Below are 12416 nucleotides of genomic sequence, written 5' to 3' on the forward strand. Positions count from 1 at the left end.
CTGTTCTGAGTCGCAGGAGCTCGGGGGCCAGACGGTGTGGGGACGGATGGGGGGTGCAGACCTGCCTCCCCCTTTCCTCCCAATCGGGTCCCAGCCAACTCCTCCCACTGGGGCTCCTGACACCCCTTTTCTGGCCTGAGTGATAAGCCCGGAGTGAGCTCTTCATGGGACAGAGGGGGAAAGGAATGAAATCCAGGGAATCGGAAATCGCGGATGAATAGCGCTTTGTTTACCTCGCACACAAGCGGGAGCTGGACTGGGGGGCGGGACCAGCCAGAGGCCGAGGCCTCCCAGCCAGGATTCCGCGGGGCCACCCAGCGCCTCCCGCCCCTGCGAAACTGCTTTGTAAACGAAATCTCTATGCAAATGTTGTTTTATTATGATTACACCACCCTTGCCCCCAGGGCTGGGGACATTTGAAAGCACTTTCAAAGGAGCATTTTAGGGCTCTAATTAGAGCAGGCTTCCCCCCTCCCCCTGCTCTGGCCCCTAATTGGCCTTCCCCCTCCAACTGGAGCTGAGTCGCACTGGAGTTGATGCCCACAGAACCCAAACGCCCTCCTTCCTGGAGGGAGCGGCGAGAGGGGGGCAGCGCCCTGCAGGCCCGCAGCCCGGCCAACAAGAACGAGCCTGCTGGCTTTGTTTCCCGTGGCTGTCGCTCCTAGATTTGTTGTTCTTTTGTACTCGGATCAGAAAAGAAAATAGCTGGAGAGATAGACACCTGGAGCCGAGGCTGGGAGGGGCAAGGAAAGGATTCAAGAGTTTCCAGAAGCCTGGGCCTCCCTCCAACGACATTCCTGGGAAGGCCGAGGGGCGAGCTAGGGGCTGTGGGAGGGTGGGGACCAGGGGTCTCTGGGGTAGAGCCCTTGCTTCTCTTGGCCCTATTCACATGCATTGATTAGTCGTCCCAAGAACACCTTCATCTGTCAACACAGGCTCATTTAAGGCCCACTCCAACCTGGCAGAGCAGGCAGATGAGGAAATCTACGCTCAGCAAGGCCAAGGGCACACAGTTGGTAAGGTGATAACGATGGAATTTAAATCCAGGTCTCTTGAGGATTTCCTTCCACAAACATCCACAGAGCATCTCTGTACTAGAGACTGGGGACTCCAGAACAAAGGCCTGTGTTCCTGCCCTCAGGGATGGCCCAGTCAAGTGGGGGAGTCAGACATTCAACAACACAATTACACAACAGGATGACAACGGTGGGGGGGGGTGCATAAGCAGGGGCAGGGAGGGATGGCAGGGAGGGCTCTCAAAGGAGAGTCTGGTGATGATGAGGGGAGAATGTTTGCAGAAGAGAGGCCCGCAGTAGGAAAGCACAGGGCCATTGAAGCAACGTGGCAGGTCAAGGGTCAGGGGTTTGGTTTGGCAGAAGCATGGTGTTAGAGAAGGGAAGTGGTTGGTGACAAGACTGGGGGAGTAGGGACCTGAACCTGGAATGTCGTTTAGGGCTTGGTTTTTTGTCGTGAAGCCAATGGAGAGCCCCAGAAGGGCTAGGAGAGCAAGGCACAGCACCCTGGAGAATGGATTGTGGGGGAAAGTCAGGGGCAGGAGGCTGCTTAGGGGCTGATCAGAAATAATAATTAGAGGGTGGGCCCAGTGGCATAGTGATTAAGTTCACGTGCTCTGCTTCGGCGGCCCGGGTTTTGCGGGTTTGGATCCTGGATGCGGACCTACACACTGCTCATCAAGCCATACTGTGGTGGCGTCCCGTATACAAAAGAGAGGAAGATGGGCACAGATGTTAGCTCAGGGACCATCTTCCTCAAGCAAAAAGAGAAAGATTGGCAACAGATGTTAGCTCAGGGCCAATCTTCCTCACTACTATTACTACTACTACCACTACTACTACTACTAAGAGCCCTCCCAGCACTCTAGTGGCCCAGAAGAGTTCATGGATGAGGGCTGAGCATGAAAGGGGCCCCAGCAGAGACTCCTCTCTCCACCCACCACCAGCTTCTCCCCTCCTCTTCTGGTCAAGGTCCCACCTTCCACCTGGACTCCCCATCCCACCTTTGTGTGCCTGACCCGCAGGTGTGGAGATGGAGTCCCTTCTCCCAGTGCTTCATTAGTTTGGCATAAGAATGACAGCACCTTGCCTTCATGGTTTTTGCTTCTCCAAAATACCTTCTGGTGTGGGTTGTATTGTCTCGCCGAAAAGATAGTCTAAGTCCTAACCCCTGTGAACGTGACCTTATTTGGAAATTGGGCCTTTGCAGGTGTAATTAAGTTAAAGATCTCAAGGTGAGATCATCCTGGAATTAGGCTGAGTCCTAAACTCAATGACTGGTATCCTTAGAAGAGAAGAGAGAGGAGGGTTTGAGACACATAGAAACAGAAGAGCCCCAGAGAAGAAGGCGTGTGCAGACAGAGAAGGAGACTGGAGTTGTACAGCTGCTGTGGGACCCCAAGGAAGGCCAGCGACCACCGGAAGCCAGGAGAGAGGCGTGGGACAGCTTCTCCTCAGAGGCTCCAGAAGGAACCATCCCTACCGACACCTTGATCTCAGACTTCTGGCCTCCAGAATGTGAGAGAGTAAATTTCTGTTGTTTTAAGCCACCACCTTTGTGGTAACGTTATGTCAGCCCCAGGAAACTGACACATCTTCCCACTTGGAAACAGAGCTTTGGAAGACCCTTTTACAGATGAGCAAGTAGAAACACAGAGAAGCTGGGTGGCTGCCCAGGTCCCACAGCTAGTTAGTGTCAGCCCTGGGAGTCGGGTCTGGGCCTCCCACCTCTCAGGCCCTTTCCTTCTCCTCTGTCTCACTCAGACTGGGGGGGCTGCCCCCCCCTGCTGTTTATACTACCTCATAGCTCCCAAGTGGACCGGCACCCCTATTCTGCAAAGACGAAGAGCAAGCCCCAGGCAGAGAAGCCCTGGCAGCGCCCTGGAGAAGGGCCGGGGCTAGAGCCGGGGGTCCCAGCTCTGGGATGTCCCTGCTGGAACCTCACAATCCGTTCTTCTGTGCCCTGGAGCTTATCCCAAGCACTTGTGTTTTCATTTATTAATTAATTCATGGCTGCAAAGTGGACGCGCAAATCGCTAAACAAACAGTGGTGTTAATTTTTAATCACCATCATTATGAGGCTCTCATTTAATTCCCACTGCAGATTTTCTGAATCATCAGCACCCTGCCCTTTTCCCTTTATAAACGCGTTGCTCTGAAACGCAGGGGTGCAGGGAGCTCTAGAATTCTCTGCTGCCGGGAACTGGCAGAGGTCATTGTGCCCAGCCCCTGGCCTCGGCTCAGCTGCAGCCGGCGCTTTTCTGGACAGTGTGGCCACGCCCTCCTCCCTGGTATCTGTGCGTCTGCCTTACTCCCCACTCGGGCACCCTGGGTTCATGGGAAGTGTGCAGACTGTGATATCGGGCAGGCCAGGGTTCAAATCCTGGCTCTGCCAGTCCCCAGCCTGTAATCCTGGGCTGGTCATTTAATCTCCTCTCTCAGCCACAGATTCTGCATCCGTAAAATGGGACCCATAGCGTGACCTCCTTGGGGGCTGAGGATAAGTGAGAAGTACATGTGGATGCCTGACATGGGGGAGTAGTGTTATTAGAGTTGTCCTTCCCAGGAGATGTGTGCCATGAGGCATTAGGAATGGGTGTGGCCTGGTGCTCACGGCCCCAGGTGTCCTGTCCACAGGGCCACCCCTTCTTCAAGTTTATTATTCCTAAGGACCCCTGATTCAAGGTGCTGTGGGGGCAGGGGCTCCACGCTGTTCAGGTGCTGTTGGAGGGCTGCTCTAGGTCCAGGAGGGATGGGCCTGGCGGCTGGAATAGCCACGGTGTTGGGAGGGAGTGGGAGTCAGGAGGAGCCCCCAGTGACCCACAGCTGCTGCTGCTCAGCCCCAGGGACAATGCACGCGCCAGTGTGCCCTGCCCTCTCCATTGCTCTTTGTGCCCCAGAGATGCCACTTGCTGGGGACAGCTGTTGGCCTCTTGAATACAAGAGCCACTTGAACAATAGCCACTTGAAGTGCAGGGCAGAGAGGTCCAGTGTCGGGATGGTCCTGCTCTGTCTTTGCCTGGGAGCTTGGTCTCTGGGAGTCCAGTGGTTCTAGGAACTCTGCTCTGGGAAAGGCATCTCTCTACCCCGGAGGTTGGGGCGCACTAACAGGAGTAATGACCTACCCCACATTTCTCACCAGGGTCCTCTCTGGTCCTCACTGCAGCCATTCCAGTTGCTTCTGCCCATTTTACAAAGAAACCAAGGCCCGGAGTGGTGGAGCAACTGCCTAACCTCACACAGCCAGCACATGTCAGAATGGGGACCTCGAATCCCAACGTTTGCCACCAAGTGCTAGGACTTAATGAGTTGAAGTTGACTGTGTACACTCTAACTCCTACAAAACCTTGAAAAGAGAGTCATTATTGTTTCTCCTCTACAGTTGAGAAAACTGTGGCTCAAAGGCTTAGATGAGCTTCCCAAAGACCACAAGCTCGGTCTGCATGACCCCAAAGCCAAGCTCCTTCCAGCCTACCAAGCTGCAGTGTGGGAAATGGCCCCACCCGCGGCCGGTAAGACGACCAAGACCCACGAGACCCAAGATCGTGACTGGGCTTATGAGTGGCCGTGTGGATTGTATTTTTGGTCTGAGAGTCAAAAAGACAAGACATTTGGGCTCAAGGAGTCAGCCCTGGCCCAGGGGGGGTCCCCATAACTTTTCTCCTCATGTTGCCACCATGTGTCTTGGTCTTCCAGTTGCCCTCCCTTCTCTTCTGCTTTTGTGCCCAGAGCCCCTCCAGACTGAGCAGAGGCTGCCCTAAGCCTCCTGGGGCTCAGAGGGAAGCCTCCACGGGTCCCCACTCTGCCCACTGCTCTGTGCCCTGTGGAAAATGAGTCCTGTCACAAGCAGCTCAGGGGATGCCACAGGCCCAGACCACTGGTGAAAATGAGTTGGCAGAAGTGTCATCGTGGGGCCAGCTCAGGTTATATTCTGGCTTCTTTCTACTTATCCACAGTCCTTCTGGAGTCCCTTGTCTAGCTTCTGCTCCTGCCTAGCCTCTGGGGATTCATTCATTCATTCATTATTTCATTCATTCACTCAAAATATGTTTGAACTTCTGCTCACTCTGGAGGATACAGAATGAAGACGACACAGCCGCTATCGTTATTCTGGTAGGCAGAATAATGGCCCCCCAAAGAGGCCCACGTCCTAATCTCCAAAATCTCTGAATATGTTACCTTACCTGGCAAAAGGGACTTTGCAGATGTGGTTAAGTGTTTTGAGATGAGGAGATTCTCCTGGATTATCTGGGTGGGCCAAATGTAATCACAAAGAGCCTTAAGAGGGAGGCAAGAGGGTCAGAGGGAGGGAGCAAAGGAGAGAGGAAAGCAAGAGAGAGAGAGGAAGATTTGAAGATGCTGCACTGCTGGCTTTGAAGATGGAGGGTGGAGCCACAAGCCAAGGAATGCAGGTGGCCTCTAGAAGCTGGAAGAGGCGAGGAAACAGGTTCTCCCCTGGAGCCTCCGGAAGGAATGCAGACCTGCCAAAGCCTGGGTTTTAGCTTGGTGAAAGCCGTTTCAGCCTTCTGACCTCTAGAACTGTAAGATACTAAATTCATGTTGTTTTAGGTTACTACATTTGTAGTAGTTTGGTACAGCAACAATAAGGAAACTGAGACAGGGGAAAGTTACCAATAAACAGGCAATTGAATCCTACAAGGTAGGATGCAAGGCATTTGCAAAGCAACTACAAGACCACTTAGCTCTCACTTGTCTATCAAAGAAAGATTTCTGGGAGGATGTGAAACAAAGCTGTCAATGGGTAGAGCATTGTCAAGGCGATAGGGGACAATATTCCCAGCAGTAGCAGCACGATGCATTTGGGAAACCACTTCTGGTTCTTTGTGGTTGGATCTGGCTAGTCAGCTGTTGAGAGGCTCAAGGGGCTGGGAGCCCGGCTTGGGAAGGGCCTTGAACCTGGGCCTTGGGAGTCACTGAAGGAGCCAGACTTGCAGTGTGGGGTCTGATCTGCCTTCTAGAAAGAGCCTTCTGGCTGCAAAGTCCTGGCCCCCTCTCCAGGGAAGGCCTGAAAGAAGGGCTTCCAGCAACCCATGTGCTAGAATCCAGAAGTTCCTGAAAAGCCATCCAGGAAAGGAGACTTCCCCACAGCCCTAAAGCATTCTATGCTTTGTAAAATAGAAAAATGTAGACGGCCAAGATAAACCATAACTATCAACAAAGTTCTAATATCCCCCATGTCTCAGTGGATGGTCTTGCATACCTCCTGGGGTTCACGAACCCCTCGCCCTCACTTGGAAGAGAGAGAGGAAGGTTTCTATAGAACACAGAACCACCAGCTGGCCTTGGACACCATGATGGATTAATTCTCCCAGCCACGGCCTGGTGCACTCACTTTGATGGATTGGGGGCCAAGGTCACAAGTTTGATCTGCCTTTGGGTCAATTGAGTCTGGAAGAAAAACTCCATTTTCATCACCACAGACTGCCCTCCAGTCTGTTATCTCTAAATGATTCTTGGGTCACAAGGCAGACAGACAGAGTACAGATGGAAAAACCCTCCAGGCCCCGACTATTGACAGAGAGTCAATTGTGCCCACTTTGTGTTCAAAGCCCAGTGGGTGTGGGCGGCAGGAGCGGGCAAGCAGAGGGCAGCCCCTCCTCACTCGCAGCCTGGATAAACCACCCTGACCCAGGGAGAGCCCTGGGGGGAGACTCAGCAGGACCCAGCGGGGAGAAGCCCACCCATCCCGACCTTCCGTCCTGTTGGGTGTTCATCAAACCATAGAGCTGCCCTTGGTCTCACTTCTTGGCTTGGCGTTGAATTCTGTCTCTGGACAGATTCACTTCCTGGTGAGAGCTCTCTTCCTGGCTTGCAGACGGCCACCTTCTCGCTGTGTCCTCACACAGGAGAGAGAGTGTTCTGGTGTCTCTTCCTCTTCTTATAAGGACGCTAATCTCATCTTGCGGGTCCCATCCTCATGATCTCATCTAAACCTAATCACCTCCCCAAGACCTCACCCTCACCTCCTAATACCACCACGTTGGGAGTTAGGGCTTCAACATGAGTTTAGGGGGGTCACAAACATTTAGTCTATAGCACCCGCCTCACAGACAGCTGCCTTCTTGCTGTTTCTCCTTGTAATGGCTTCCATATGTCTGAGAACAAACTCTAACTGCCCTGAAATCAGTGTCACCTTCAGTCTTCCCCTCTCAGGAATGTCACCACAACCCAGATGCTCAGGCCAAAGCTAGATGTGTCCTCGATTCCCCAAACGTCATTGTCCCTGCTCTTTGCATCACAGATTCCTCCTCCTCCTTGGGTCTGGTTTAAACTCCACTTCCTCAGGGAGGCCTCCCCATCAGCTCTTCTAGACTGCTCCCCAAGGGCATTCTCTGACCCGGCACCACCCGTTTGTTTCCTCCAGAGCCCTTAGCACCATATGCAATGCCTTCACTCATTTCCTTGCTCGTTGATGGTCTGCTTGTTGCCCCCGCCCCACCCCCACCTCGTCCAGGCCCTTGAGGGCAGGGCTCTGCTACCATCATGTGCCTTCCTTCTGTCAGGATCTCCAGCAGGTGCAGTGCTGGGACCCTCAGTACTCGCAGAAGCCCATGAAAATGTTTTAATTTCTTTTAAAATCAGAAGAAAATATATGAACTTTTAGGTGGAAGAAAAGGTTTTCTTTATAATATTAATACATTCATCTTTTTACTAACACAGTTATAAAATATAATTTTAACAGTTTTATGGGGGAAGGGGCCCACAAAATTCATAGTGATGCCCTGGGGCCGTGTCTTTCTTGTCTCCTGTCCTGTGGACTGTTGTACCCCCACCCCGAGTGCCTCTCAGAGTGCTTGTTCATAGGAGGAGCTCAGTGAATATCTAATGAATAAGTGAATGTGTGCTGTGGATTTCTCTCTTCAGAGAATGCCACCTAAGACCTTCTATCGTCAGCCCTGATTCGGCGGGGGACAGGGGAGGAAACTTGGCCTCGAGAAATGATATTGATGTTGTATCATCTTCCAAGTCAGCCGGGAGGGAGATGACACAGGCCGCTCACTGCCCTGGATCTGCAGACAGCAGCCCAAGGCCTGGGCCACCGCATACATTCCTTAGGCTGTCTCCAGGGTGAGAGACTAGAGGGCTGTGTGTGGCGACTTCTCAGATAATACCTTCACAGTGACATGTTACTGGCTAAAAAGAAGTGCCAGCGTTCTCAGTAAAGTAGATAGGTTAAGATGCAAGTATGTATGTCTCACCCCAGGAGACTCCATAAGACTTTTTTCACTTTGAGCAAAAAACACGTGACCTGAAAGCTTTTTTGTCTTAAATTGGCCCTTATGTGGAAAAAAAAAGTATCTCACCACTCCTGTAACAGCAGTGGTTTTCAGTCCCCAATGGGACATTTGGCAATGTCTGGGGACACTTTGGATTGATAATAACTGGTTGGGAGGATGCTACTGGCATCTAGTGGGTAGAGGTCAGGGATGCTGTTCAACATCCTACAATGCACAGGATGGTTCCCGACAACAAAGAATGATCAGGCCCCAAGTGTCAGTAGTGCTGGGGTTGAGAAATCCTGCTTTGGAAGAATCTAAATGGTATCTCTTGAGTGAATGACTTGGATCACTTGGGTCTGGCCTCCATAGCCTTGGTTTTATTGATCTGCATCTTGGCATCAAGCCCTCAATTTGTACTGAGCAGAAAAGCAGCCCGATGGGGTTCACATGACTGTATCTGTTATGAGACTATTATTGAGGATGGTGCCTGGGACCCCACCCCTACCTCTTCAAAGATCTCAAGAGAATCGCTCTTGGACCTCAGTGTCAGAAAAAAGCTGAGCTGCTTCTGAGATCGTTTCAACCTTGTGGACTTTGTGAGTCTCATAATAGATGGATTTCCCTCTTCACTTTGACTAGTGGGAAGCTCAGAGCCCAATTTGCAGCCCACCTTTGAGAATTGTGGAGGCCCACCTGGAGAACACTTCTGTGTACCACCCTCTTGGTTCACTGTGCTGTTTGTTCTGGCCTTGTTTTCTCTCTGATCTCATTTTATCCTATTGTATTTTACATATTTTTGTAAACTGTCTCCAATCCTTTTTGGAACAAAGCAGGGTGTAAAAACAAAACAAAATTCAGCAGAGCCCTGTGGCCTTGACGGGTATTTTCAACATGCCAAGTATCATTTCAGGGCTGGAGTCCTGCCGGGAAGGCAGCTCTCCTTGGCTCCTCCCGCCCCTCCTGGGAGTCTCTGTCCTGGAGAACAGCAGCTCGGTGGGTTAAAGCAACAGGTTTTTGAGGCAAAGCCACCAAAAGCCATCTGCCCGCAAATCTCTTCCCTCCCCCAAAACGTTCTTTCCAGTCTCCCATCTGGCTGCTGGCAGGAAGCCACGGGCCTACAGGAGACTGCAAAGGGAAAGTTAGATGGACAAGCTCTCCCGTTTTTATTCCTAATTTTTCTTCATCTTCACTCAGGGTCCTCGGGGTCCAGGGATACTTCTGGTACAGTTTATCACTGCAAGTGAGAGACGTGCCAGGAAGGGCCCTGCCCGAGTGTGGGGGGAGTTAGGGCACTTTGGGAGGCTGTTGTGTGAAGGCCAAGGTGAGCCGGGGAGGGGTGGGGAGTGCCGCACACACCTGAAAAGAGGCCCCCCGCCCGCTGACAACTACCGCACTCCCAGTTCTGTGAGCGGCTGCACCCCAGAGTCCCCTGGCTCAGCCTGTCCCTCATCTCCATGCCACAGAGCCAAAGCCAGCCCAGTCCAATTCACAATCTCTGCTCTGCTCCACTCATGGGACTTTGGCCAGTGCCACCTTCTCCCAGCCTCTGTCTTCCCCTCTGTAAAATGGGGGCAGGGAGCGACCAGATCCTAAAATTTGAAGACCCTAAGTATCCCCTCCTTCATGTGTCCTGACATCCTCTATCCCTTTGTCCACTTTCTTCTGGGGACATGATGCAATCCTGAAGGAGGGGGCAGCTTGGGTGTGTGTGAGAATGGAGTCAGAGGTGAGCACCTTGTGGGACCAACCTGGACACCAGCAGGAACACAGGCCAGAGGCTGCAGGCTTGAGAGGCAAGGGGCCCAGCCCGGGGCCCTGGTCCCACCCAGCAGAGACAGAGGCCAGCCCTGAGTGATGCTGGGCAGGGCCTGTGCACTACCTGGTGGGCCCTTTGGACACCATGAATCAGCAGCTGCTGCTGAAAGGGGCTGGGGGCCACCAGCGCCTCCCCGGGCAGCACGCCTTTCCTTTGGGCACATAGCCCCACGTGAGTCGGGCTGTCAGCTGGGCCTCTCTCTCTGCTGCCCCGTCCAGCCAGGTCACTGGCCCCACCTGGTCATTCCGGCTCCCAATGTGTAAATCATCAGGTTAGGATAGTGCGTGTGAGGAAGGGTCCTGCAGCCATGCCCAGGTCTGTGTCTAGCTCCTCCGTTTACGAGCCCAGTGGGGCTGGGCCGGTTCCTTCACCTTTAGCCGCTTCAGTGTCTTCATCTGTGAAATGGGGGTGGTATCAGTATGGCCCTCACAGAGTTGTGGGAATTAAGTGAGGCCAATACAAAGAACAGTGCCTGGCATAAGGCAGTCCCAACAGCTGACACACACAGCCCTTATCATATTAATAGTACAGAATTGTATGTGCCCAATAACTATGAGCAGAGCCCTCGTGGGGTGGGGGAAGGTGGAGGGGAGAGGCCCTGATGATGGCTGGACTGGGGCAGGGCTGGTGCTAACACATCTTTAGGTCATAACTGCAGCCCTGTCTGGGGCAGAAGGCTTTGGGGTCCCATCACATTTTTGGAAATGTTAGCTGTGATCTGAATTAAAATAACTGAATTATTACCCAGAAGTTCCTGGCTCCTGCTTTGAGTTGTCAGAGGTAGAAGGGCCCCTACAGAACATCTTTAAGGTGAGACATGCTCTGCGGAGGCCCTAGGTTTCTCGGGTGAAACTTAGAGACCAAAAGAGAGAGAGTAAGGACACCCCCAACCCTAACCCCACCTGGGGAAGCTCTGGCTTGGGTCTGTTGATGTATAGGGGTTCAACATGTGACTGTGTTGCAAACAAAACTTCTGGTAAAAAGTTGAAAACAACTAAGCTGTGCCTAATTTCAAGACGGAGAAACTAAAACCGCCCAGAGAGGGAGAATAACTGGCCCAAGGCCACAGAGCGAACCAAGATTAGAGCTGGTTTGGCTAGGCTCCCCCTCCCTGGTTATCCCTTACTTGTCTGGTGGGCCCGTTGGGCCCCCAACCAGAATGCATACTCCTGAAGGTGTGGGGCCAGCCAGGTCTCTCCACAGGCCCCTGGGTCTTCCTGAATGGCTGGCGCTTTTCCATCTAGTCAAAAAGCAGGTGTGCGGCCTCGGGGTGGCTGACTTCTCCCAGCCCCTCAAGAATCCTGGGTGCGTGGTTGTGGTGGAGCGAGGAGTTTGCACTGTGTCGGAGCCACAGCTCCTCCTTGGGTGCTCTCCCTGCACACACCTGGGCCACATGAACAGTGCATTTTCTCCCTGGTGGCCCGAAGCTAGACTGCAGCCCCCAGGATCCCCATCCCCGCTGGGCTGTGGATGTGCCCCAGTCCACCCCGTCGCCCTTCCTCCCTCGGGGCCACCACACCACCTGCTCATAACTCCTCTTAACCCCGTCCCTTGTTAGCACTAATGAGCCGCTCTAGGGGCAGAGGGACCTGGGCGACAGTTTAATTATGCTTCTGATTGCTTCCCAGGGAGAGGGAGGATGGGTACAAGCCCAAATTTCTCTGCAGACGCTCGAGGCAGGAGCGGGTTTCCAGGAACTCAGCCACGCCGGGCCCAGGTGGGAAGGAGGGTGTGTGAGGGGCTTCAGCTAGCAGAGAGCCACCCTGCCAGGCTGATGTCCCCTTCTTAGAGACGCCCAGGCAGAGGGGAAGGCGGCTGTGAGGAAGGGAGGGTGGTGAGGCAGGAGCTGGGGGATACAGTGAGCCCCCCCAGGGCAGACACATCCCAACCTCACTTCCTGGAGGAAGGAAGCTTCGAGGCGCCCGCTGAGTGGTGAGGTGAAGAGCATTTTGAATCAATAATGTTCTGACTGACTACTTGATGACTTTGGAGAAGGTGGCCATGTGGCCTCTTGGGCATGTTTTTTCTATAAAATGGGGACACGAGTTTACCCCCACTGGGCCACGAGGCTGAGCGGAGAACACGCCGCCTGTAAGCTGCTTCTCCAGGTCAGATGGTAAAAGCAGAGCAAAGGGGAGGGTGGCATCTCTTCCAGCCTGCAGAGCCTGCTGCGTCCTGGTGGCGACAGCTCCCACGTGTCGGCACCTGCGGCTTGGGAGAACATAGCCTCCCTCAGTTTAACAACTGTGCCAACGCCATGTCAGTGACTGTGTCTGACGCCCGCCCGCAAGAGCAGCAGGATTCCCATTTCACAGATGGGAAGTATGAGGCATGAAGCAGCTAAGA

The sequence above is a fragment of the Ceratotherium simum genome, chromosome 16 (genome assembly GCF_057802395.1).
Source record: "Ceratotherium simum simum isolate JZ-2026a chromosome 16, ASM5780239v1, whole genome shotgun sequence".
Taxonomy (NCBI): domain Eukaryota; kingdom Metazoa; phylum Chordata; class Mammalia; order Perissodactyla; family Rhinocerotidae; genus Ceratotherium; species Ceratotherium simum.